We start from the raw sequence: 27,868 nt of genomic DNA, 5'->3' as shown, positions 1-27,868 counted from the left end.
TCAGAAGGAACACAAATGGCCGTTAGATTAGTATTCATCAGACTGGCAACATGCGTCGGAATCAGCCAGCTGTGTCTCAGGAGTATTCGCGTTGGTTTTGTCAAAGGACGAAGTGCGATAAGTTGGGCAGAGCAGGTTATGGGTATGGGAAAGGCTTTCCCTCCTGGAAGATGGCGTCAGTGAATACCAGCATAGTAAGGGAAACAAGCCAGTGCGTGCGAGAACGAGCACCAGGCCATACAGTGAGTGACGAAACGAGATGCAGGTGTGGGCGCGCGGTTGCAAGAAGCAGCATATGTTTCCAATTATCGCGCCTGCTTCTGGGCATGATAATTGGAAACATATGCTGCTGCTGTGCGTAACCGCAAGCATTAGGCTCTGGGCGTGAACATGGGAACAAAAAGGTGGGACAAAAAAAGCCTTTGGTCCATTGCATGCTGTCTTTGTTAAAAAGACGCACGCAAAGGCCAATAGCCTGGGACAAAACCAAAAGCACACGCACAAGCGTGTGCGAGCATGTGGTGGGCTTTCTGAAAACCCTTGCATAAAGTCGAGCAGGCTCGACCTAAAAAGTCACCTGCTGGAATATTTGGTAGCAGTCTCAGCAGAGAAGCCCAGAAATGAATGACCTTCAGGGCTACACTACTCTCTGGCTCAACATGGTAGGAGCATTTTAGCTTGCAGCGTGGCAAAATATAAACACTTATGAAGGATTTCAGTTTAGGTGCTGGATCCGTTTACTTTTCACACAGCAAATTCACGTTCTAAAATGTATACATGCGTTTAGGACCAGAAACACCTGCACTTTGTCTCTGGTTAGTAGCACTTTTGTAACATGAACCCGGCGCAAAGTGTTGTGGTGGTATTTAATTTCCAGCACAAATAAGGTCTTGCATTGGAAAGTTGACAAAGTACCATAAAGTAGCGCATATTGTTCTCAATGGGGCGTGTCGAGGGTGGTACATGAGCGCTCCCATGGAGCCACCAATGGTTTTGATAGAAACACCTATCTACTAAAAACTCTAGGCAGGAATTTGCATACAAATCTTATACCTCCTTAAGGTAGGCGTAACAGAAGAGAAATGTTTTAATTTCTCCATAGTTTTCACCTTTGCATGTGTGTTACATTGTACAGCACATATACAAAGTGGGAAAAGTAGTAATGCATAGTTCTTACTCTGGAAGGCTCCTCTTCCAACACAAAAGCTATACCTGACCAAAAACAAGCACCCTCGGACTATGGCGCAAGGGTGTGTGTGTTGGCGCATGACAGTCAAAAGTTAACTTATGCTGATGGAGAGAAAAATTCCAAGCACTTCAAAGAACCTTTCTCGAAGCTTCTCCCGCCTTTCAGAAGAAGGTCACCAGGGTATAAAAATAGGACCTTCTGGCCCACTCTTCACTTCACTACTGGACCTGTGGAAGGACACTCAGAGGACTGCCACTGCTGTGACCTGCTGTGCACTCAGCAAGACTGCTTTGCTGTACCTGGAAGGATTGCTTCGCTGCCTGCCTTGAACCCTCAGAGTCCAGTCCTGCCAATGAGCCCTGCATCTTCATCTGAGCCAGAACTACCAGAGTGACGCCAAGGGCTAGTTTGCTGGCCTCCTGTTCAGAGCCATAGGGACACAAAAGGCTCCCACCATCTTCAACCATCACCTGTGCCTAGTCTGATTGAGTACTGAATCCCCAAGAGGTGTCCCAATAGTCCTGGAGACTTGGCTGTGGTGCTAAAGGTGCCCCGATGGCTAAATCCCAAAACTGAGTACTTAGAAACATTTTGTCTAAAAACTGCTCTGAGAATAGGGAGGAGCCTAGGACCAACCTGCTTGTCTATCCACCGGAGGTGCATCGTCTGATGATGAACTTTGTAGCTTCTCCCACTACATTCTTCTCCTCAGCAGCAAAATATTTTCAGTGGAACTGTCTTTGGCTACAGCCCTCCACTCCTTCCCATTGGAGATTTTCAGCTTCCATTTCTAATGGACTTTGGGGTCCATTAGGATGGCGGGCGGGGGTCCCGTGGGGGGTATTAGGATGCGCCCTCCACTGTGGCGGGCGCATCCTGCATTTTTAGCATTGTGGCGGGCGGTGCTCTCAGCACCGCCCGCCACAACGCTAACAATGCACAAATGCATTTGCATTAACAAAGCGTCAGGCACCGCGCGGTGCCTGCTGCTTTGTTAATGCAAATGCTGGGGGATACCACAGGTACCCCCCGTGTGCACCCCCCACCTCTCCTTCACTCCGGGGGCCCGCGGGGGGCCCCGAAGTGAAGACCGCATGCCTTTCCGGCATCTGTTCTGGCCCATTCTAATATGGCTGGCGGTGTCTAATAGACACCGCCACCATGTTGGCCCTTTTACGCCCCGGTCGCAAGGAGACCGGGGCAGAAAAGCGGCGGACGGTCTTTCCGTCCGCCGCGGTCCCCCTCCGCCATACTAATATGGCGGGGGGCATTTAGGTGAGGATGGCGGGCGGATTGCCCCCACCAGGCCGGCGGTGGCTTCCACCAGCCTGGCGGGGGCAATCCTCCCGCCATCCTAATGGGCCCCTAAGTATGAATAAGGAAATCTTCACCACAACTTTGACTCAAGGCCATCCAACGAAGATGCTCCCTCCTTGGACATCTTCTGCAGCTTTACCGTCTCTGACACTTTTTCTCAGAATTTCTTTTAAGCTCATAGGTAAGCGCTGACTGGGCCCAATCCACTTCTTGTATTGGAACCTTGCTCTGTCGCGGTCGGACATATTTTCTTACTTTGACCTGGTCTTGTGTGACTGGATGCTAGTGGTTTGATCTTTTAGGCACTAGTTATTACTAAAAACTTTTAAAATTCATAATTCCGGTTTTACTGATTGGAGTTTTGTCACTTTGGTGTCAAATAATTAAATTAATGAAAATGTACTCTGTTTTTCTAAATTCGTTTGGGATTTTTCTTGTTTTGTGTTTTCGCTTCATAATTGTTTGTGTGCTGCATAAATTGTTTATGCATTGCCTCTAAGTTAAGCCTGACTGTTAGTTGTGCCAAGTTACACAGGGTTATGTAGTGACATTTTGTGGTTCACCCTGTAAGGGATTGTTGCAGTTAAATGACCAGGAATTACAGTTCGGTAAACAAGCAGCCCAATTTCTCGCAGTTTTTAAAAAATGTGGCAAATGGGGCATGCACACCTCATTCCCGATCCATTTCATGGCCCTGGGGACCCAGTCCTCTAAGACAATAATACCTTTTGTAATGGGAAAGTGGTGTTCGTCCCCTCCACCAGAGCCACTTAAGGGCCCTGGGAACCCCATCCCCTGAGTCTGATTTTTGGGGAGGGGTGTGGGTTCCCCTTCCCCCTCTCTGAGCTACTCAATAGCCAGGGGGGCACTGGCCAGTGGGGCAATTATATTTTTGGAGAGACGGCATGCCCCCCCACCCCCCTAAGCCTTCAGTTTGTCCAATTACCCCATCCCAGGGGCCGATAGCACAGTGCCCTTGAGACCAGACCCCCAGCAATACTGCAGTTCCTTGCTTGCAAGAGCATGGCAGGAAGAACTTAAACAGGGAGGGAACACAGGAAACGCAGGTTTGGGCCCGCCTGGCAGGAGCAAAGATAAGCTGCTCTTTCTGGGCAGGAGAAAACAGATGGATCTGGCTCCCACTGCACTTTGCACAGTCACAGTGCTGGAAAGGGAACCAGCAGGGCCGCAGGGGCCCGTGTGCACCCCCACAGCTCCATGACCAGCAGTTTCTGTGGGTGCCCTGAATCCTAAAATGGTTGCTATCACATCTTTGTTGATGTGGCGGTAGCCAATCAGATCTTACATCTAGATCTTTAGGCTCTCCGAATCCTCCGCAGCTTGATAGGTACATACATCTTGAACCTTAGTTTTTCATTTGCATCAAATCACAAAAACACGCTTTCTGGACACAGATCAAGCTTTGTGCCAGATTTAATGTTATTTTGTTCAACAATTTCGTTTTTAAAAAAATATATATTTTTATTGAGTTTTTTCCCACAGCAGACATCCTGGAGAGAGATACGCGAATAATTACATTATAATTATATGGGTCATAACAATGATTTTAAATAACACAGGGCAACTAGATCAAGTACTTCATAACAGTAATAAAATAATATAATAAAATGAAATAACAAAAAGAATTAGAAGCAGAAGAGAGAAACCAACGGGGGCAGCAATAGAGACAGATATATACCCTGCATAATCCTTAAAGCCCCATCCATTTCGCAATTGGTAGCCATAATTTATACCCATACATTTTCAGCCTTATGCCCTTAAGTTTGTACAATGAGGATTCAAGGTAGTATATTGACAATAATTTAGCTTGCCATTTTATGAAGTTTGGTGGTTCTGGGTCAATCCACTGCGATGTAATGCAAAATCTATATACAGACATACAGATAAATATGAAGGCTTCTTCTACAGGTGACCATTTATTCAACATATTTTCTTCCACACCAAATATAACCAGTTGTGTAGTTAGTTTAACACAGATGGCCAAGCTTTGCGTGATATAAAGCTCAATATCCCCAATAAACTTAGAAAGCTTTGGGCATAAGAAAAATACATGGGCAGTATCGGCTGCATGTAGATTACATCGACTGCAATGATTCCCCGCCTGACTTCCATTTTGCTAATTTAGCTGGTGTATAGTATAGATCAAACACCGACATAAAGTGTTGGCTTTGAAGAGATCCATTTAATAATGCAGTGGTAGCTATCTCCAAGCTTCTTTCCAGCTTGACTCTTTCTACACCTAACTTCTCTTGCCATTTCTCTTCGTTTGCTCAAAGATCATCTTCTTCCGTTGCAAGAAGCAATTGATACAAAGGGCCCATTTTAAGCCTACCCTTAATTGCTTCAATAATCTCTATATTTTCTAAGAAAACCATATTTCCTAACAGCTTCTGCTCACAAAAACTCCGAAGCTGGAGGTATTTAAAAAATTCAACACGTTGCAGCTTATACTTCCTTATAAGGTAATCGAAGGAGGCAAAACTATTCCCTTGAAACAAATCTCCCAATTCCCGCACTCCCCGATCTTTCCATCTTAACATCACCTGATCATTGAAAATTTCAGGAAAGAGAGAGCACTTCTGAAGAGGTGTATATAGTGTTAAATTGCGGGTAATTTCAAATTTTTTCTTAATTATCCTCCAAACCAGATAAGCTGTAAAGATTATTTTAAATTTAGTCTTCTTATAGTAGCTTGGTTCCACAATTCTATTTAAAAAATGTTTACACTCCTCGCCCAAAAGCATCTCATAAATAGATGGAGCGGAAAAGTCTTCAGTAGGATCATCTGATAAGACCAGAACCCCCATATGCTGTAATATAGCTATCCAGTGGTAAAACTGAAAATTGGGAATGCCCCAGTCTCCTCTATCTCTTGGTAGGGTGCATTTTTTAAAAGATCTCCGAGCTCGATGATATACCCATAAGAATCTTGAACACATTCTCTCTATTCGGGCGAAACAATGGGAAGATATTAAAAAAGGAATAGCCCGAAATATGTACAAAAATTTAGGGAAGATAAGCATTTTCAGTGCGTTACTATGTCCAGCAAGCGAGAGTTTTAGGTTATCTAATCTCTCTAATGTTTTATTGGAGGCAGCTATTATTGGATCCAGATTGGCAGAGATAACATTTTCGACATCAGCCATAAGTTTTATACCCAGGTATGTGGCCTCTTGTTCAAATTTGATATTTCCTGGTCGGCCGGCTTCGGAATGTATAAATTGAGTCTTTGCTACGTTTAGTTTATAGCCGGAAAGCCGGCCGAATGCCTCTGCAGCCTCTATAACATTAGGTAATGAACTAGCAATGTCAGATGAAACCACCGCGATATCATCTGCATACGCACAGACTTTGAACTCGCTATTTTGAATCTGAACAGGTTTAATATCCTGATTTTTCTCTAATGTCAAAATAAAAGGATCAATGTATAAAGCAAAAAGGAGGGGGGAGCAACCCTGCCTCGTCCATCTTTCTATCAACACCTTCTCTGATAATTTCCCCGCAATCCAGATGGATGCAGCTGGTTCTTTATATAGCACTTTAATTGCTCTAATTAAGGCCTCTGGAAGCCCCTTCCTCGCCAGGACCAGCCACAAAAAGCTCCACGAGACCCTGTTGAATGCTTTTTCAGCGTCCAACAGGGCCACGCCTACCGGAGAGTTTTTCCCCTGTGCCCAGTGCAGCATTGAGATAATCCACCTTATGTGGTCCGTGGTTTCCCTATGTTGTATAAAGCCGTGTTGTCTCAGTGAAACCAGGCCCGGCATCCTATCATTCAGCCTATTGGCTATCATCTTTGAATACATTTTACTATCCGAGTTTAGTAAGGATATTGGTCTATAAGACCCCATTTGGGTATCTTTTTACCCTTCTTTTTAACCACCACTATCGTGGCATCAGCCCAGGACTGGGAGGCATTCCCCATAAAGGCTTCTTGGCAGATTTCAACCAATTCCGCTCTCAAACTATCTCTAAAAAGCCGGTAAAATTCCAAGGGGATATTATCTGGGCCCATTGCTTTCCCCTGGGCAAGTCCTAATATTGCCCTCTCTATTTCATCCCATTCTGGTGGCTCTTGTAGAATAGGTTTTTGCATTTCGGACAGTGTTGCTGGGATTACTTCGTTTAAATACTCACCGGAAGAGACCTCCCCAATATTATAAGTATATAAACCCTGGTAAAATCCTTGAAAGGCGGTCAGAACGCCTTCCTTAGTCTCTTGAAGCACCCCCGCAGATCTCTTACTTTAGGAATGTCATTAAAAGCAAGTTTTCTCACCAAATTCATATGCTTCTTCTTTATATTGAACATATTGTGCTGCTATATTGTCAGCTATATTCGCATAAGCCCTGGACTTTAAAATAGTAAGTTCCTTCTGAATTAGATTAAGTACATCTGCTTCCACACCAACCCTTAATGCCTCTGCCAACTTCTTCTCCGCCTTTAGCGTCTGGTCAAAATCTTGCCGGTGTTTTAGCAGGCTCTTTTTGCGCTTAAATTTAGAATAACTTAGGGTTTCGCCACGGACCACTGATTTAAATGTATCCCAAACCGTCGCTATAGGGGCAGTGCCTTTATTAAACTCAAAAAATTCCTGTATCTTATTAACCATAAACTGACAATATTCACCATCCACCTGCAGTTTTCTATCAAACGACCACTGTTGAGGCTCTACCCTCTTTTCCTGATCAACATCAAGCTCCAGTATCACCGGATTATAATCAGAGACCAGCTTAGGATGAATCTCAATTTTTACACCTGCCATAAGTGAGGTTGTGATAAAAAAGTGGTCTAAACGTACGAATTTTGCATGGGGGACAGAGTAAAATGTAAATCTGTCATCCTCTGGATGCTTTAAATTCCAGACATTGTAAAAACCATGATCCAAGATCAAGGCCCGAAGTGCCTTAAAGACCAGCCTCGTTCTTCCATTATAGGCATAATTAGATCTAACATTCACAGTTGCTTCCAAATTTATATTCATATCTCCACACAGTACCATAGGCAAGGTCCATTGAGCTAGTTCTAGATTTAAAAGGTTAAATAGCTCCGCATCATCTAAATTTGGTCCATAAACATTACACAGTGTAAACCTCATTTGTCCCAGTTTAATCACTGAAATAGACCAACGACCCCATTTGTCAGCCGCAGCATTAAGACTGATTCCAACCCCTCTTCTTTTCAGAATCGCAACTCCTCTTTTCATACCCGTTTGTTTGGAGCAAACTACCAGTTCCGTGCCCATTGTTTTTAAATACCCTCTGTTATGCCATGGCACATGTGTTTCTTGCAAACACAGTATGTCTATCTGTAATATCTGCACTAGTTTTCCCAGGAACTGTCGCTTTTTAGGATCATTAAGGCCACAAACATTTAGAGAGCAGATCTTAATTTTCCTAAGCGATGACATACCTAATGGCTATTTCCACTATGAGCTGCCTCCAATTATAATAATTATCAAAAACATAAAAAAAGACTAACTATTTGTACTTCTTTTCTTAGTAAGTCTAACATTCTTTCTTGCTGCTTAGTATCTTTCTGCGTTAACTCCCTCCGGTCTGCTGATGTTTTCCTACCCCCCCACCACCAAAACCCCGTGACCCCCCCTACCCACCCCAGCTACAACCCCCCTTCCCACCCTCACCCCCCCCCCACCACCCCTTCCTATGAGGCCCAGGGACCATCAGCCCCTGCTTTAAATGGGTTGCCGTGCTCCTCCCCCCCCAGCTCCAAAGACCAAAAACATACAAGCACACTTATTACACTGCCACTGAAGAGACAAAAAATAAATAAGAACGCTGGAACCCCAGAAAGAGAAAAAGAAGTCTCAATAATTTTTGACCATAGAGCATTAAACACAGGGCCCAACCCATAGGAAAGCAGAAACAAAAGGTCAAAACCAAGAAATGTATCCCAAATCTCCCATTGGGGTGACTACGTCTCAACCCTATATTATTCCAATGTGTCCAAGAACTCTTTGGCCTGTATTTTAGACAGAAAGAATTTCGTCTGGCCCTGGAACAAAACCTTCAGTTTAGCCGGGTTCTGTAGATACACCACTACCCCCCTTTTTTTTAAATCTGGGATCAATTGACGGAGATGCCATCGCTTTGAGACAGTGGCCTGACAAAAATCAGGCCTGACAAAGAAACTACAGTCCTTGGCTAATGCTTTCTTGTCTGGTCGTGCAAGTGCAAAGATATCCTTACGTGCGCAAAAGTTATTGAAACAGACAAGTATAGCCCTGGGGAGAATCTGCTCTCCTTGACGGGGGTTTTTGACTGTGAACGGGAACCGATGGGCCCTTTGAATCTCCTGAGGCCAGTCCAAAACAGTCAGATCAGGGAATGCTTCTTCCAACAGTTCCGCAATGAACTTGCGGACATCAGGCCCTTCTTTTTTTTCCGGAACCCCCAAGAATCGTAAATTGTTCCTGCGGGCCTATTTTTCCAACTCTTGACAGCTTGTGACTCAGATCATCCAGATGAGCCTTAATGGCCTCCAGCTCGCTTTTTTGTACGGTAGCTTTGTCTTCGAGAGCTGATATTCGGGCCTCTGCTTCCGTGAATCTGTCAGCTGTTTCAGTCCCAATTTTAATTGCTCGTCTCATGGCATTTTTTACCTTACTGCATGTGGCCTGCATTCGAGCATTCTCCGCTTTACTCTCGCTACTCTGGCCCATCATAGTCTCATATATAGTAGCTAAGGTAATTTCCTGCGAAGGTCCAGATACTGGCTGAGGCACTATTACTTGTGTGTGAGTACCATTAACCTCTTTTTCACCCCCGTTGTAGCTGAAGCTTCTGCTCCCTTCACTTTCTCCACGGGGAGATGACATTTCCTTGCTGAGACCTCTTTTTCTTTCGCCGCTTAACAGTAGTGGCAGTAACATTTGGAGAGTTCATGCTAGGTCTTAAATCACCTTCAGAGCTACTCACTTCACTGTAATCATCCCAATTTTGACTAGCATTCGACCCCTCTTCCCGAGAGGCCTCAGACAGCGAATAAAAGTGCTCGCCAGTTTCTTTTATCACTGCGCCTCCCAGCATTTGGTCACGTATAGCAAGTAAGTCCATTTCGACAACAAAATTATCCTGGTCACCCCTTGTAGTTTCGTCTGTGCACGAGAGAGCTCCATCTTCCGTAATACACCTCTCTGGCTCGCACTCGCTCCAATTAGGGCAGCTTTGCTCCGAATCTATATTTAGATCTGCAATTTGAGGACGTCTCCTCGGCGTGCTTCAACATCCTGCGCATGCTACGGAAGATCTTCTGGTGGATCCCCACCGAGACCAGGAAGACCGTCACTCAGGCCCTCGTCACCAGCCGACTGGACTACGGCAACGCCCTCTACACCGGCACCACCGCCAAGCTCCAGAAGAGACTCCAGCGGATCCAGAACGCCTCAGCCAGACTCATCCTCGACATCCCACGAACCAGCATCATCTCCGGACATCTGAGAGACCTTCACTGGCTCCCCGTCAACAAAAGAATCACCTTCCGCCTCCTCATCCACGCACACAAAGCCCTACACGACCAAGGCCCGAGCTACCTCAACAGCCGGATCAACTTCTACGCTCCCAAACGCCACCTCCGATCAGCCAACCACGCCCTCACCGCCGTCCCCCGCATCCGAAGAGCGACTACAGGAGGAAGGTCCTTCTCCTACCTGGCCGCCAAGACCTGGAACTCCCTCCCGACCGACCTCCGCCTGACCCAAGACCACCTCTCCTTCAGGAAGAAGCTGAAGACCTGGCTGTTTGAGCAGTAGCGGCACCCCCCCTCCCCCAGCGCCTTGAGACCCTACGGGTATGTAGCGCGCTCTATAAGTGTCATTGATTGATTGATTGATTGATTGATTGATGGCGGCCGTGGAGTGGGCTGTGTGAGCAGCTCTGTCCTCTCCACTTTGTCCTTTTCCCTTGGATGCATCATTTCGACCTTCTGTCCCTCCAGTGGTTGCTTCTGGTCCATTGCTGGCCGCTGAAATCCTGCAATCGAGCATCATATGAAACTCCAGTTCCCCACTAGAAGACCACATCCTGTGAATGTCATCAAGATTGAAAGTATTGAACACTCCCTTGTCCCCTACCTCTAGGCTTTCTTCTACTCTGAACTGTGCTGTCCTCAAATGTAGATTTTCAGCTTCTAATTTCTACATCTGTGCCACAATCCTCGTTCATGACTTTGATAACCTTTATTTTTGAGACCTTGCTTAACCACTCCAATGACATGCTCATAGTCATTCTTGACTATCCAACTATTTTATCTTTAATAAGAGTCATCTGTGTAAATGGGGAGGAGTTCCTATCATCTACAAAAGTAATCTGAATTATTTGCCCATTCCATGCTATCTTTTTCCTTTTTTAACCCTTTCATGTTGATCTCTTCCTTTCTAACATGAGCAGACTGATATTTTTTAAGCTGTATCATCCTTCTGGGAACAGTTTCACTTTCTTAATTTAGCTCCTTCAACTTCTCACCGGAATCCTCTTTCTCCCATTTGACCCCATTCTTCTGGGGATTTTCATTAACAGGCTAAAAACATGCTTTAAATTGATCACTTCTAAACTAGCTTCTGTTCAACTAATGGTCTCCTTCATCTCTGTAGTAAATATATGCAAATGAAACCATGACCTTTTCATCGCCAAATAAGATGCTTCAAAACCTTAGAACCTCTTATCTTGGGCATGTTTGATCAATTCCTTATTCCAGTCATATTAACGCTTACTATTGCTATGCAGGTTCATACTAAAAGAGTGCAAGTGAAGCCATGGCTATATGCTTCTATGTAGAGATAATCAAAGCACTTTGACCACCTCTACTTCTGGCCAATTACATACCTCCCACCACACCTATCTCCTCTTTGAAAAATACAACTCTATTGTCAAAGCACATGGTGATCATCAAAAGCCTTATCTCCGGTGAGACCCTGAAGAACAACAAAGCCTGTTATGGGTTCCCATCCAGCCTCAAACTTAAAACATGTTCTGTTAAAAGAGATGAAGGGTTGCAGAGAGTCCCAAACCTCCTTTGATACTTACCCAGATAAAAAATAAAATAAAAACCTACAAGTCTTCAATTCTCTAGGTAAAAGCAGCAAGGTTCACTAAAAACAGTCCTCAGGATCTGTTGGGCCTTATACATCTCAAATAAATACCTTCTCTCCTTTTAGTTCTCATGCTGCATGATGCAAAGTATTTGCTTCAATCTTTTCTGGCAAAATAAAAATAGAAGGGAACTTAATGTGTCCGATAAGTTTTATTAATCAGGGCAGAACTCTCTAGTGTCTCTTATCATAAGTCCTCATGCCATCTTTTCACCAAGCTCTTTTCTTGGAGTTCTATCTCTCCAATCCCTGAAGACATGTCTATAGTACAAAACATTCTTTGTACTAGGATTACCTGCTTCCTTCTTCAATGGCCAAAGATCATAGCCCAGATTTACCAAGGACTTGCGTTGTCTTTGTCTGATGTAAGTCATTGTTAAGCAATGCTAGTCCTTAACTGAGATTTACTAAGCCAGGCAAGGGGCGATTTGCACCATCTTGTGTGGCTTTGTAAAGAAAAAGTTATGCAATTCAGCCCCTTGGGCTTCGTTGCGGTTTACTGCATGGGGCAGGTGGTCCATGGATGGAGCATGTACGTTCCCATGCCTCTTCCCATGGATTTCGTCACATTCCCAGATTTACTAATGATAGTAAACTTGAGAATGCGTCAAAATGCGAAGCCTTTCCCAGTGAGGACTAGCAAGGAGAAATATATGTATTTCTCCATGTTACTTCCTCTTTTTATGCGTGATGCATTCTGCATCACACGTAGAAATAGGAAAATGCCTCTAAGGATTGTTTTTGTGCAGGAAGGTGCCCATTCATGCACAAAAACAAGCCTGCCTGTGTGTAAAGTAGGAGTTGAGGTTAGAGGGGGAGGGAGATTAGGTAATGTAGAGGGCAACATTATATATTAATGAAGATGTGAGCGATGATGGGACCTTGAGGAACGCCAGGAGTCGAGGGAAATGGAGCAGAGCAGAAGATGGGTAATGATAGCATGAGGCAACTGTTAGAGTGTAAGGAAGCAATACTGTAAAGACAGTGGCTTGTACTCCTGTGGTTTTACGTCTCCAGAGCAATATATCATGATGGACCAAATCAAAAGCAGAGAAAAGGTCCAATAGTAGAAAAGCTGCTGTTCCATTTGAATCCACATCTCATGTCACAATCAGTGCTGATTCAGTTTCCCGACAAGAGCGGATTCCTGATTGGATGTCAGAGAGAAGGTTCTTCTCTTCTATGATGACTGATAATACAGCCTTAGAGCCCAATGAAGCAGGCTCTGCCGGCCATTAAAGGCCCACTCCAACATTAACAAGGGTGCGAGCATTTAATGGCCGGTAGAGCCCACTACAGTGAACTCTAAGGCTATTAGAACATACCGCCCCTAAAGGGCAGAATGTTTTAATTTGTAAAACAAAGGCCTCTTGTAGCCCAAAGGGACTGAAATCCCCTCAGGTTCCAAGAGACCTTCGTTCACAGCAACAGCTGCTGCTGTGAACAAATATTGGAATGTTGGTGCCCTGAGATTTTACCAGCCATTAGAAGCCCGGAGCACTCCATTGTCTTCAATGAAGCTCCAAACATTTGTTCTAATTGAAAGTAGTTAGCTCTTTCTAGCACTTGCCTAGGACTAGACCATTGCAGACTGTACAATAGAAGGATTTGTAGGATTAGAGAATAGTGTTTTTTAGAACAGATTTGATGACTGTAGTTTGGATTTCATTCAGGAATAAACCTGATTCCAGGATATTTTTGATGATTCTTTTGGCTGGAATGGCTGATGAGCTGTTAATGAGGATGTCCTTAAATATGCGTGCCATACATGGAATGGGAGCGATCATGGTTTGACATGAGATTTTGCACGGTTGGTGATAAAATCTTCAGACGAGGGCTGAAAGAGAGTAGTCGGTGTTGTAGGATACTTTGAGAGTTCAACGGAGCACTTAAGTTAAGTTGCATATGGCTCCTTGCTTTTTGCTTCAAGGCGCTTTTTTAGACCATCAGCTTTGGTTAGGAAGTTTTATGCCGGGGTGCCGCATATGTCTGGAAGGTGGGTAACTTTGGAAATATAACATTCCATATTCTGTTATTTACCAATTATGTTATGAAGTTCCTTAGATGGGCAATACGCTTCAGAGATTCCCTTGGAGGCAGTGGCTTCATAGCAACTGCAGTTTATCATCATGATTGTCTGTCTTTTTGCATTGCCTCACCAAAGATCTTTTGTTTGGTTTGAGAGAATTTAAGTGTGGTGTCATGACATCAGACATTTTTCTGACATTGATGGGTAGTTGTGAAAGTCTTGAGTGGAATGATGTTATCAAGGACATATATCAGCTAGTGATGAAACTGCTGAACTTAAATTGTTGGGTTGTGTGGTAAGGAAGATATTATTTGAATGCAGAAGGTGGGTAAGTTCAGTTTTTTCCCAGCTACAGCAGTTGGTGTGTTTTTATGTTTGTGGTAACAGTCTTCATTTGAGGCGAAGAGATGTGGAGGTTAAATTGAATTATTTAATGCTTTATTAAAAGAGTACAACAATGTAAAACATCCGTACAAGTTCAATAATAATGGGTAACAAGGACAACTAAAAGTATGATAAAGGAAATAATAACAAAGTAACCCAATGAAATAAAACCATACATAATACAGGTGTATTTTAAAAAAGTTTTTTGATAAAGAAGAAAAAAAAGAAAGAAAGAAAGAAAAAAGAAGGGAAAGGAAAGAAGAAGGAAAGAAGAAGGAAAGAAGGAAAGGGAGAAGAGAAAGAAGAAGAAAAAATAGAACAATAATTTATCGTAATAAATAAAAATAAACAGTTAAGACAACTTCCTAGATAAAACATTTGTCAAAGGTAACCACAATAAGTCTCTTTTAATGAGCAAAGGGGTGGAAGTAGCATAAGCTCTGTCCATTCTGTGGTGATGACAAAGTAAATTCCACCATGCTAGAAAGGAAATGTTCGATGAGTTTTTCCAATTAGAAGTAATAATCTCAAAGGGGACAGCAATGAATAGATTGACAAAATTACCATATTCTTTATAATTATCAAAGACAGGAGACAAATGACCTAAGAAAACATGTTCAATGTGAAAGGGAATGTCTGACATAAGGATATCAATCAATTTAGACCAAATTCTGGACCAAAGGTCAACAATGGGGGGACAATGAAAGAACATGTGAAGGATATCAGCAGTATCGTGAGGACAGGACCAGCATTTAGGAGAGTCTAGCAATTTGAATCTATGGCGGGAACTAGGGGTAAAAATAGTCTATTATAGAAAAAATAGAGGGATTGTGTCGTGAGGTCAGAGCGAGAGGTGGTATGAATGCGAGACCAAAGAATGTCCCAGGTGCGTTGAGGGAGATCTATGCAGAGGTCTTTTTCCCAAAGAAGTTCTAAAGGAGATTTAGTTCTGAGTGTGGAAGAGGAAAAAATCAATTTGTAAATAGTGTGTTCCAAGGCCTTAATTTGCTTGAGAAGTGAAAGAGAGTGAGATAGAGATTTCTTTTTTTACATAAAGTCGATAATGAAGCCCCTAGCCGAAGCTTTGAAAGAATCACATACAACATGAAAATCAGAAACTAAGGTAAGATTATGTTGAAAGAACTCTTGTTCAAAGAGAAGAAATTGCTCAGAGAATTGAGGATCAAGGAGGAGGGAATTATTAAAGCGCCATCTCTTGGAAGCAGGAGAGCGAATGGGATAATCCATATCAAGGATTACAGGAGCATGATCAGAGATAAGTATTGAACCTATCTCTACCTTGGTCATAAACTGAAAAGCCGATTGTGTAAGGAAGAGGTAGTCAATACGTGAGTGAGATTTATGAACTGGGGAGAAGAAAGAAAATTCTAACGTGTAGGGGTGAGAGGTGCGCCAAGTGTCAATTAACCCTCTGTTAGTAATGATTCTGAAAAAACCTTTCTGCATTCTATTCGGGATATATCTAGTCTGGGATTTTCTATCAAGGAAAGGGTCCATGAGTTGGTTGCAATGCCCACCCAAGATTAAATGGTCAGCTACATGGGAAGAAAGGAAAGTGGAAAGATTGTCCCAAAAGGAGAGATCAACACCAGTGGGACCATAAACATTATAGAGAGATAACTGATGCTTATTAACAATAACATCTAGGTATAACCATCTACCATCATTATCTAAAAATTTATTTTGTAATGTAACATCCAGAGATTTGTGAAACAAGATGATCACACCACTTTTGTTGTGAACAGTGGGCGAGCAAAAGATTTCACCAACCCAGTGTTTACGTAACTTAGATAATTCCTCAAGAGTTAGATGCGATTCTTGTACACATTGCAATTTGGCAGTTCAATTGAGCAAGATGCGATAGCACCCATTGTCGTTTAATAGGATTACGCAAGCCTTTAACGTTCCATGTAATAATACGTAATCCTTTCATAAATACAAGAGAGAAGAAGATAGAGAAGTGAAAGGGCACAAAGATAATAAAAACAAGGTATTAGTGAAAGATGGAAAAACAGGAAGAGAGATCAGAATGAATATAAGTGTGAGTGAATTAATGAAAGAGCGTGTAGAGGAAAGGGGGAAAAGGCAGAAAGAGTCAAACTTACTGGAGAGAAAAAGCTTAAAAATGTATAACACGAATGAGTGGAAAACAAACAAGACGGCAGCCAGTAGCTGGAAGCATGGTGGAAAAGTAAAGTAAAGAAGAGACAAGGTAATCGAAAAGAGGAAAGAGTGAATGAGAAATGGGACAGAAAAAGAGAAGGGGAAAGAAAGAAGAAAGGGAAAGAGGCAAGAAAAGGGTGAGGTGAAGAAAAGGACTCCACCAAAAAGGACATCAAAAAAGAGATGGCCAAAAGTACGGAGACCTCAGGCACATAGTGAGAAAAAAGAAAAACCATTGAAACGAGAAGGGAGCAGCAAAGAACGAAGCAACCACACAGGAGAGGAGCAATAAATCAGAAAGAACAATAAAGTGGGATGTATAGGGAGACTTACCAGACACTGAGGGAAAACAGGATCGCAGGGAATAATATTCACGAAGGGTGTACGATGAAGTGACAAGTGGAAGGGAAATCTCCAATTACAATAGGAAAGACGGACCTGAAAGACAACAAAGAGGATAAAAATCAAAGGGAAAGGTTAACAAATGGATGGGAGAAACATAAACCAATAAACAAAACGAACAGTAAGAAGCAAAAATCCATCTCATGATTTGCCAAGGTCCATTGAATCTTCTTTGTGAGAGTGGATAAACTTCTGAAGTTCAGCAGGATCCTCGAAGCATCAAGATCTTTCCTTATAGGTAACTTTAAAGAAGCAAGGATGAATCAGTCCATAACGAGCATTCATTGAACTCAAAGCAGGTCTCATGTCGAGGAACTCTTTTCGACGAATAGCTGTGGGCTTGGCGACATCTTGACTGAAAAAGATTCTGTGACCCAAACAAAAAAGTTGCTTATGTTGTTTAGCAGCATTTATGATGGCAATAAGATCCGAGTAGAGAAGAAAATATGCAATAATGCCTCTGGGCTTGGAGGCAGTAGAAGCAGACAGAGAGCCAAGTCTATGAGCTCTTTGGATATTAAAGTCCATAGATTTAGGGAGACCAACAAGTGGAAGTAACTGAGATTTCAGGAACGAAATTAGGTCAGAGCATTAAGATTTCTCTGGAATACCGTAAATACGCAGATTATTGTGCCTGTTGCGATTTTCCAAATCTTCCGTAGTCTTCCGCAGTTGAGCAACCTCTTTAGTGAGAGTCTCCACTGTGACCACAACATCCTGGGCGTCGCTTACTTTTTATTCAACATCCGAAAGTCGTAGGTCGAGAAAAGCCCACTTATCTTCAATACGTTGTAAAGAGGCCGTAGTATCAGTCATAAAAGGGCGGATGAGACGCAGTTTCTCCATAATGTCCTCTAAAGTAACAGGAAGAGGTGATTTGGAGAGTGAAGGAGGATCTTTTTTTCAGATGCTTGCCAGGCGCAGCAGTAGCATCCTTGCGCCCACCAGTCGTGGAGGTCTGTGGCTTGTGAGAATGCTCCATGCTGAGTAAGGAAAAAAGACCTGTTGCGAGCAGAAAGTAGCCGCTTGTCAAAGGCTACAATCAAAATATGCTGTAAGGATTTCCAAATAAACAACAATGCAGCTCGATTAGAAGATTGTGAGGACTGCCATGGACAGTCATTTGGAACGGCAGTGCCTCCTTCAGAGAAAGACACAAAATGGCTTCATGAAACTACGCAGTCTCTTGGTATGGCAAGTAAAACAACAGAGGAGGCAGAAATTCCTCAGAATGACAGCAAAAAGCAAGGAGCGTGCATTAAAGTCAGTAGGGGGAAAGAGAATGATGAGAAAAGAGGCGTTGCAGCAATGTAGAGGTCATGCTTCAGGTGCGTCTGAGGGGAGAGAGCCAAAATGGCAGCCGTAGGATCGCGGGAGCAAAATTGCGCGAGAAAGGCACTTGCAGATCTCAAAGGGGTCTAATACTTGCACATTTTAGTCCCAAGCAGTTCCGACGCTAGAATCCATGGTTGGAACCAGGCAGCAGGTCCTTGAAAAGGTCCCAATCCAAACGAGCAGCGCTCGTAACAGCGGAGCTCCTCAAGAGGCGGCCATCTTGCGTCGCCTCGTCGCGCTTCCCGATCTAAATTGAATTATAACATGATCAGTCTAAGTAACATGATTTTTTTTAATCGCTTTAAATGTGGTTATGAATGATGAGCAAACATTGCCTCAAGTGTATTCCTAGCAGTGTGGTAGGTCCAAATATCAACTAAATGAGGTCCAGTGATTCTAGATTGGACAGAAGGCATGTGGACATGGACATGCCTTCTGCACCAGGTGTGCAGAGGATAGGGGATCACACAAAGACTAAGAATGGGTGAGTAAATAAAGGTTTGTAGGTAGAGGTCTGTAGACAAGGTGAAATGAAGATGTGAAGCTTGGGTATAGGAGAACATTAGGAAAGCAGAGATTTTCATTATGGCGAGATATAAACTATATATGTATGTTGTAGGTTATGGATAATGACTGAACCTCCACCATTTGTCTTCAAGGCGTGAACCCTCAAGAGAATTTTGTAGCCCCTGGGGATGACTACACATAGGGTTGGTGTTGAGTCATCGCTTGGCCTAATCTCAGCCATGAGGAGCAGGTCTGGCTGAAGGTCAGAGGTCAGATATGGATGTTCAAACGATCCTTGTTCATAACCTTGCTTTGAGGAGAAATTGGAAAAATGGTGAGAGAATGTAGATGGTAAATTGGGGTAAACAGTAGGTAAGTTGGTTGGGAATGGGGCGTAGGTCTCTCCGCCATCAAGGAGGTTGTCAAGTGACATTGCAGGGTTGGGTAGAAGAGGGCAGGGAGTCAAGAATAGAGGGGAGAGTGTGCACTATTGGGGGAGGTGCTTAAGGCACGTGAGTTAAATGCAAAAAGAGGTTGAGGTTGAGAACTGAAATAGGCAGATGAGTTGACATGATAGAGAGGATGAATGTGACAGGTAACATGGTGTAGGGGAGAGAGGATGTAGCCTAACGGCTATGGCAGTTGACTTCAAATCGGGGGAACTGGGTTCAAGTCTCAGCAACCATGCTCAACATCCTGTGATTCTGGGCAAATCACTTAATCTCCCTGTGCCTAACAAAAATGAATGTGTCCTCATGTAACGCAACTGGTGCTCATGTAAAGCTTTCCGATACCTGATTTTGGGTCAAGTTTGCGCTATATAACACTTCGAGAAAAAAAAACTTACAAGATGGTAGAAGCAGACGGCAGGTCGTGAAATAGAGATACATTAGATATGATAAGAGGTCACTGAGAAGTAGGTGTTTAGGTTAGTGAATGAGCAAAGTGGAAATTAGAAAGATAAATGGAGAATTTATATATACAATATATTACATACTATATTACAGAGAGAGAGAGAGAGAGAAAGAGAGATGAAGGAGCAAGAAAAAAAAACAAAGCAAAAGTGGAAAAAGCAAAGATGAAGAACCTGCAGAGTGAGATAAAGAGACAGGAGGTGGAGACTAATGGAAAATGAATGATGGTAGTGGAACAGAGTCTCGAAAGCCGTGTTATTTGCGGTCCTGGCATTTCTGTAAAGGTGGGCTGCAAAAAAAAAAGGTGAGCCCCTGTACCTATTTTGTGTACACAGATTAAGCACTGGACACACATTTCAAAGCTCTGAATTGGTCTTTTACCTGGGCAGAGCACATGCCTTTTATATGTTCTCCCCTTGTAGGCACCAGGGGGAAACTATGCCATTTATGGTCCAGCCATGCGCACTCTCATTAAGATAGTGTATACAGAGCAAAAAGATTTAGGGTATTTAGGGAGAGGTGTCTAGGGGAGAACTGTGATAACTGTAGAATGCATTTGTTGGTGGTCTCAACTGAAGGCTAACGCTTCCCAAGGGTGAGATAAGGCAGAAACCTCTAGGATAAAGATGTAAGAGATTTGTATGGTCGTGTTCAATAAGAGATATTTCTGCACCCTCCACTCCACTCCCCTTTCTTCCAAAGCAGGGCTAATGATTGCGCAGCTGACTCCATGTGCTGGTGCAGGTTGTTTTACTGGGAGAGGCAGTGAGTGTTCTGTTTATCAGCAAAATGCTTCCATTTGCACAGGAAGAATTTCAACCTGAACTCAAGTAGTAAAATCCAATATTGATTTATTCATCCTTTGGGGTATAGCACTAAAATGTTTTGGCTTCGTGGTTTATGATGTTGCCAGAAGCTCTTGTGTATTAAATGATTCCCCTTAGGCACAGAATGGGTAAAACCCTTTTTAGGGTCGAGTCTGCGAGAGCATGAGGTAGCGCATGCGGTAGCGCCCGTGTCTCAGTTGGGAGACCCTGTTGTAGACGTAAAAGAGCTTGGACCCCCCTTGTTGCTTACCATTTGTTGGCTTGCGTGTCACTTTTGTTTACAGCTTCCTAATTCATCAAGGCAGGCCTAATATAATTCCCGTACCTCTTTGTGGAGCAGGGACCAAGCTCTGATTGAATCAACTTAATCAGTGCCCGTCCGCTGCTGTCGACGTGATTGCAGTACTATTTTGTTCTGTTTAACTTTTAGTGTCCTGCAAATAGAAGACGTGTGGCTGGCAAAAAGTGCGCAAAAAATTGCAAACATTTATTTTCTATAGTTAAGTTTCTTTTATTTTGCCAAGTCTTTTTTCCTTACTTTTCACTCATGTTTTTATTGTTTTGTTTTTGCTCGTTGGTGCATTTCTCAGAAGAGGATGATTATTTTATTGCAAAGCGACATTTCTTCTTTCCTATGTGAAATGATGCTCTAACACATAATTGTGCAGTGCACCCCAATACACCCCACGAGACCCCACACCAATCCGCCCCACTCAATCCATTCCACCCCAGACCAATCCAATCGTCCCCACTCCAATCCAAACCACTAAGCCCAATCCAATCCACTCCACCACACTGCAATCCTTCCAACCCACCCATCTGGTTCACTCCAATCTGCTCCACTCCAATCCAAAACAATCTGTCCCACTCCAATGTGCCCCAACCTACATCTGCCCCACTTCAATCAAAAATAATCTGCCCCACTCCAAAACAATCTATCCCATCGAATCTACCTCAATCTAAAGCAATCTGCCCCACTCTAATACAAAACAATGTGCCCCACTCCAGTGTGCCTTCTACAATCTAAATCAATTTGCCCCACTACAATCTAAAACAATCTCCCCACTACAATCTAAAACAATCTCCCCACTTCAATCTACTCCAATTTGCGCCACTCGAATCCAAAACAGTCTGCCCCACTCCAATCTAGCACATCTCAATACAAAACAATCTGATCCACTCCAATCTGCCCCAAGCCAATGTAAAGCATTTTGTCCCACTCCAATCCAAAACAATATGATCCACTCCAATCCACCCACTTAAATCCGCCCCTCCACTTCTTCCCACTCCACTGCAATCCAATCCACCTCACCCGTCTACCCACTCCATCCAAATTCACCCCACTCCAAACCACCATAATCCACCATACTCTAATCCAATCCACCACACACCAATGCAATCCTCCCTAATCCAATCCAGCCCAATCCAATTCACCTCACCCCAATAAAATCCAACCCACTCTCTCCCCAATCCACCCACTCAAATTCATCTTACTCCAATCCAGAATAATATGCCCCACTCCAATCTGTCTCATAATAATCTGCCCCACTACAATCAAAACAATCTGCCCCACTCCAATCAGCCCCACTCCAATCCAAAACAATCTTCCCCACTCCTAACTGCCTCACTCCTATCGACTCCAATCCAAAACAACCTGCTTCACTCCAATTTGCACCACTCCAGTCTGCCCCACTCCAATCCAAGACAATCTGCCCCAATTCAATCCAAAACACTCTGCTACACTCCCGTCTTCCCCACTCCATTCCAAACAATCCACCCACTTCAATCTGCCTCACCCCAATCCAATTCACCCCACCTCAATCCAAGCCACCCCAATCCAGCCAAATTGAATCTACCCCACTCAATTCACCCCACCCCACCACAATCCAGTTCACCCCACCACACCCCAATCCAAACCCCCTCACTGCAATCCAATCTACTCCACTCCAATCCACCCCACCCAACCCCATGCCAATACATTCCACCCCAATCCATTCCACCCCAATCCAGCCAACCCAAATCTAGTCCGCCCCACTCTAGTCCTCCCCACTTCAGTCAATCCCCACTGCAGTCCTCCCCACTCCAGTCCAAACCACCCCACTAATTCAACCCACCATATCCCATTTCAATCCACCCCACTCCAATCTAATTCACCCCATTCAGCCCACCCTACTTCAATCCACCTCATTCCACTGTAGTCTAGTCAACACCACTCTACCCCAATCCACTGACCCCAGTTCAGTGTACCCCACTCCACCCCACGCAATCCAATCCACCCCATTCCTGTCCAATCCACCCACTCCAATCAAATCCACCAACTCCAATCCATTCCACCCCACTCCAATCCACCCACGTCCACGCCACTCTAATTCAACCCACTCCAAAACTTCCTACTCTAATCCAATCCAGCCCAATCCAATCCGCCCCAAATCCACCCCACTTCAATCAACCCCAATACCATCACCTCACCCTATTTCAATCCACACCACTCCAATCCACCCAATCCACCCTACCCACTCAAATCCACCCACTCCACCCAACCCACTCTACCCAATTCCAATCCACCCCAATCAACTCCAATCCAATTCACCCGACTATCTCAATCCACTCCAACCAACTCCACCCTATTCCAGCCCACTCCACTCCATTCTACAGCACTCCACACTACGACACTTCACTCTATGAAACTGCACTCGCTGACACTCTCTGCTACTAAACCACAGAACTCTAGAAATCTAGTTTACGACACTCTACTCTCCCAACTCCACTCTAGCCATGCAGAACAGCTGCTACACTGGTATAGAACATGGCAAAATACATTGCCAAAGCCAATAGCTCTTGTATAAGCTAGACCTAATGGCTTTGCCAATGCTTTAAATTAAGTCCTACTTTCCTTAGGGTGAATTTATACAAATGACTCACATTTCTTTTCCTATATTTTTTCTTCCAGAGTAGTTTAGCTTGACTTTAGGTTCATCAATAAATTATAGATTGGTGGTGAATCTGGCCTACCCACAAAACACTTGCTCGTCAACACTCAGCAGGGGCACAAAAGAACCGAGTGCACCTTGATTGAACTTTCAGCTGAATTATTCAAACCTTCTTATTGATGAAGCTTGAGGTAAATGTAAGCTATACCACAACGGGAGTGTAGTCAAAAATGGAAAATCTATTTTGTTCAATTATTCATCTTCTGAATGAGTACTTTGCCCTTCGAAAAACGGTGTGGCCTGAAAGGTCATCAAAGCAAACGTAATCATTTCCAGAAGCTGTTCTCAACACAGTGCCACTTTAAGAATTTTTGGTGGTTGTCGAATGAATTTTTCTGGGGCCCCTGTTAGGAACATCTTTGAATTTAGTTACCCATTTTCTGCTAATTCAAGTGCCAACAATACAGCATTCTATGTTGAAGGTTAGATCGAGAAATAGACAGGAGTAAGATGGAGATAAAGTTCCCTTTCCCCGGGCTTCCTTGGAAGGTGACTGACTTCACTCATGCCTTAAAAGATCTCTGTCTCAACATTAGTCCAACATCACAAGCTTTACATAAACTTTCTCCGCTTTCATCTGATGTGGCTTCCAAAGGAGTTTTGTCCTGCAGGAGGCAATGTTCCCTGCTGGTGGACATCCACTTACGCATGGTACCATCACAGAGCCTGGAAGATGCACTGTCATACTCTGGTGTTTAGAATGTTGACCATCATGAGGAAACAATGTAATGCTGCACCTGTTGATGTATGCTACCGCTGCTAATGCTTATCTCGTGCACGCCTTGAGAGACTACTGGACAGATTGCCCATGATCATGAAGAGGGTATAATGTGGTGGTCTGTTTGACAAAGCAAAATGGTGCCCTTTTGCACATGTACAATTTTCTGTACCCGCTTAAAGTGGCACCTTGCCAATAAAACACGACTCGAAGCAGGCAGTTTTTACTTGTTTTCCTGTTGCAAAATCCTGTAATAACCAAATTAAGATATGAGATGGAAGTTTAGTAGAAGGAGGAAGGGAGGAGTGTGTTACTTTCACTTGCTCCACATGAATTGTTGGTGATGTTTCCGGCACAGAATTCATTGCAAACACAAAGAGGTGAGGGACGGAGCGCTGACACTTTTCAGACACTCACCCCTAGTCACAGATCTGGATTTAATCCATTATTACTCTTTAGCTCTCTTCCCCACCCCAGTTCAGACCCAGCCATATGCAAATCAGTCTTGACCTTGTGCCTCATGGGAACAGTCCAGCCCAAACTGCCAAGTCAGGTCTTCCCTGGACTGGAAACAAGCATCCTGTAACCGGTTTCAGGGTAACACCCCTCATCAGCCAGGCTAGCTTGAATCCAGTGGCAAAGTGAGCAAGGGACCCACGTCTGGGCCTGCCCTGTCGAATTAGGGTGAACAAAGCAAACACAAAACAAATGCATTGCTCCTGAACTCTGAAGCGCCATTGGGCATGAGCATGATGTGAAGGGTATTGTAAGGTGGATGCAGACACAAAGGGCCTAATTAGGATGCTGGCTGGAAGTTGCCTCCGACCGATATTCCTGCTGTTTTAAAACTGACCGATCTCGAGTCGGCGGTCCCAGGCTCTCATTCCCTAAGGGAGCTTGTGCAGCAGTCAGAAACCAGTGGCAGCACAAGCTCCTATAGAGAAATGGGAGTCACTGTAAATCCCTGCACCGTGTGGCAGGCACTCACAGTGCCTGCCACACGGTGCAGGGATTTACAGGGGGGCACCAACTGCACCCAACTGGAGGCCACTGAAGAAGGGGTCCCTGCTAGGGGCCCCCAAAGTTTCTTTCTAACGGGCTTCCCATGTTGGAAAGCCCGACATGGAAAACCTATCGGAAACCAAAATCATAATCCCAACGGCGGGAACGCCGTCCATATGGGATTATGTTGGCGGTTTCCACTGGCGGACGGGCTCCTTGAGCTTGTTGGATTGACCGGCTGGCTTTAAATCGCCATCATTGTAAGATGGCAGTTGGATGTGAAACCTTTGATGTTGGTCGGAAAGCCTCCAACCTGCTGTCTGAGGCTTTCCGACCGACATTCAAATTAGGCCCAAAGTGATGACATTCCAAAATGAATAGACTTTTTACCTAAAAATGAAATTAGAGGCTTAGTTTGTCAAAGCATGGGCTATGTTTGGGAGGTTTCATTTTCATTTTAATTTGAGGTATTCTACATACCATTTTGAAAAATACTACAATGTAAGTACTACAATGTACTCCACCTGGAACTATTAAACTGAGATTACAGAAGCTACAGAGAGTGGAAAATGCTGCGCCCCGCCTGGTACTAAATCTACTGAGACTTGCTGCTGCTAGGCCTTCTCTAGCTAGCCTCCATTGGCTACCACTTAAAGAGAGAATCTCATTTAAAGCCATGTGCTTTTGTCACCGGATTTTTAATGACAACGGTGCAGGGGTACTCGCCTCTTTGGTGAAATGCCAAAAACCAAGCCTCAATCTCAGATCCTCGCGAACAAACCAGGCAGTTATTCCTCCGGTAAGGAAAGCTAGATGGGGTGGTCGCACCTTTGCGATTCTAGTTGCTCAGGCATGGAATTCCCTTCCCCTACATCTGAGGATGGAACCATTGGAGCATTTGTTCCAAAGGAGACTAAAAACATGGCTATTTCCCCTAGATAAAATCGTAGTCATGCTTCTTGGTTCTGGCAAGTAGATAGACATATGGTACCTTATCTCCTGATCTGGTCACTCTCTCGCAGTGTGGGGCAGCGCCATTAGGTGCAAGCAAACGCTTTACAAATAGCCATGTTATTATTTTTAATATTATTAAATCTAGCCCTTAGAATAGATCCAGAGACCTGTGGGCAGCCATATGCAAATCTCGTGGACATTGGATGCGTGTTCTCTCCAGTCTGTAAACAGTGATAAGATATACTAGTAAAAAGAAAGAGGAGCATATGTACAAGGGGATTGCGCCACCGGAAGTCACTTTTTTGATGTTACCGTGGCGCAATGCCTTGCACCATATTTACAAAGTGGTGTTAAGCCACTTTTTGTGGCTTAATATCACTTTGTAAATAGGATATCCTTCCACGTACATATTTGCATGAAAGGGGCGTGCAATTGGTGTTGCTGTGGGTGTTCCACTGCTTTTATACACTAACCCAGATTTACAAGGAGGTGTAAATTTAAGGCAGCGCCAAAAACTAATGCCATGCAATTGTAGGCTCTAGAGTGGCACAATGAGGAGAAATACTTTTTTTCCTCCTCGTTTTTGCTTTTTCTATGTGTGCTATATATTCGGCAGCACACATAGAAAGAGCAAAATGCCATTAATGATTGTTTATGTGCAGGAAGGTGTACTTCCCCCACATAAACAATCATTAAATACTTATGATTTGCTACTTCCACGTGTGCTGCAGAATGCAGCACACAGAGAAGTAACAAATCACCATTATTCATTGTTTGTGTGCAGGAAGGGACGCCTTCCTGCACATAAGCAATCATTCTCTACAACACAGGCACCCTTGCACTATGGTGCAAGAGTGTCTGCGTTGGTGCTAGGCAGCTATTTTTAGTGCCAGGTCTAGGGAAAATATAGGGGTGCGCCATATTGGTGTAAATACGGCACATCCCTGCATTTTGGAAATGGCGGAACTTGGTGCTGCAAAATATTCTGAGCTCCGTCATTTCCTTGTAAATATGCCCCAGAGTTCCTAATCCACTGAGGTGCCTTCGATTGGCCTAGAGTGGACAGCAACAAGTAGGTCATTGCTTTTCACTTTCCTACAATTATGACTGCTGCCCCAATCCTCCAATCTTCAGTTACAGCTGATATGGAAAGTTGTGGCTTCAGATGTCATAGTCTTACTTTATGTCATGTTAATTTATTATTAGTATGGTTGTTCATAGACACTTCATGGCGCTACATCCAAACACAAGAGCACAGTAAGGTTCCAGCAAAAAGAAATTAAATAACCAGCACACTGACGGTATTTTTTTTAAATTTCTTTTAGGCAATGTTGTACAGCAGCATGCGCTGCTCTGCAACATACCGAAAAACATTGACAGCGCCAATAGATCTTGCATTGAAGAAACTAATTTGCATTTCCAATGCTTGTTTTGTTTCAATGCAGCCAAGCTTCACCTCCGGGAAAGAGTCCATTTAGAAACCCAATCACGGTGCTACTTTTTAGGTTGTGGTTTTGATTTGATTTTAAATTTGAACACATTGCCTTTTTCTTTTGTGCATTTCCAGACATCTATTGTTTCTTGATGCTTGATTAATCTTATCTCAACCGATATCTGTTTCTCAAAATTGTAAAGCAAGCTGCAATCTGAAGATGTTCACTTCTGATGCAATAACTGTTACATAATCATGCCAATTATGTTTTTCCACGGGCAATGCACATTAATAATATTAACATTCAAAATATGCTAGAGTGACCTCATGGTTGTTTGATTAATATATTTCCTCAGGATGGAAAGATCTTATTTAAAGAGGCACTACATTTTTTATTATGATTGACAAAGTCACAAGCTTTTACTCGGTACAATGGGGCACAAAACAGTGGAAAGGTTACACAAGGAAAAGTAAGTTATGAGAGTGCATGTGGGAGGAGCTTTCCTTCCTTATTGATTACAGTTGTGAATCTTACACTGCTACGCTTCTCCTCT

At 43.6% G+C, this 27,868-nt stretch overlaps 1 protein-coding gene across 1 annotated transcript in view; it reads left to right on the top strand.

The window, feature by feature from the left end:
• SMIM28 (small integral membrane protein 28) overlaps window positions 1-27,868 on the top strand; it is a 201,490-nt gene that overhangs the window by 10,553 nt on the left and 163,069 nt on the right. The window lies entirely within an intron of this gene.

Source organism: Lissotriton vulgaris, chromosome 6, assembly GCF_964263255.1.
Source record: "Lissotriton vulgaris chromosome 6, aLisVul1.2, whole genome shotgun sequence".
Classification (NCBI taxonomy): domain Eukaryota; kingdom Metazoa; phylum Chordata; class Amphibia; order Caudata; family Salamandridae; genus Lissotriton; species Lissotriton vulgaris.
Note: the sequence above shows the minus strand (reverse complement) of the source record. Positions and strands in the feature narration are given on the sequence as shown.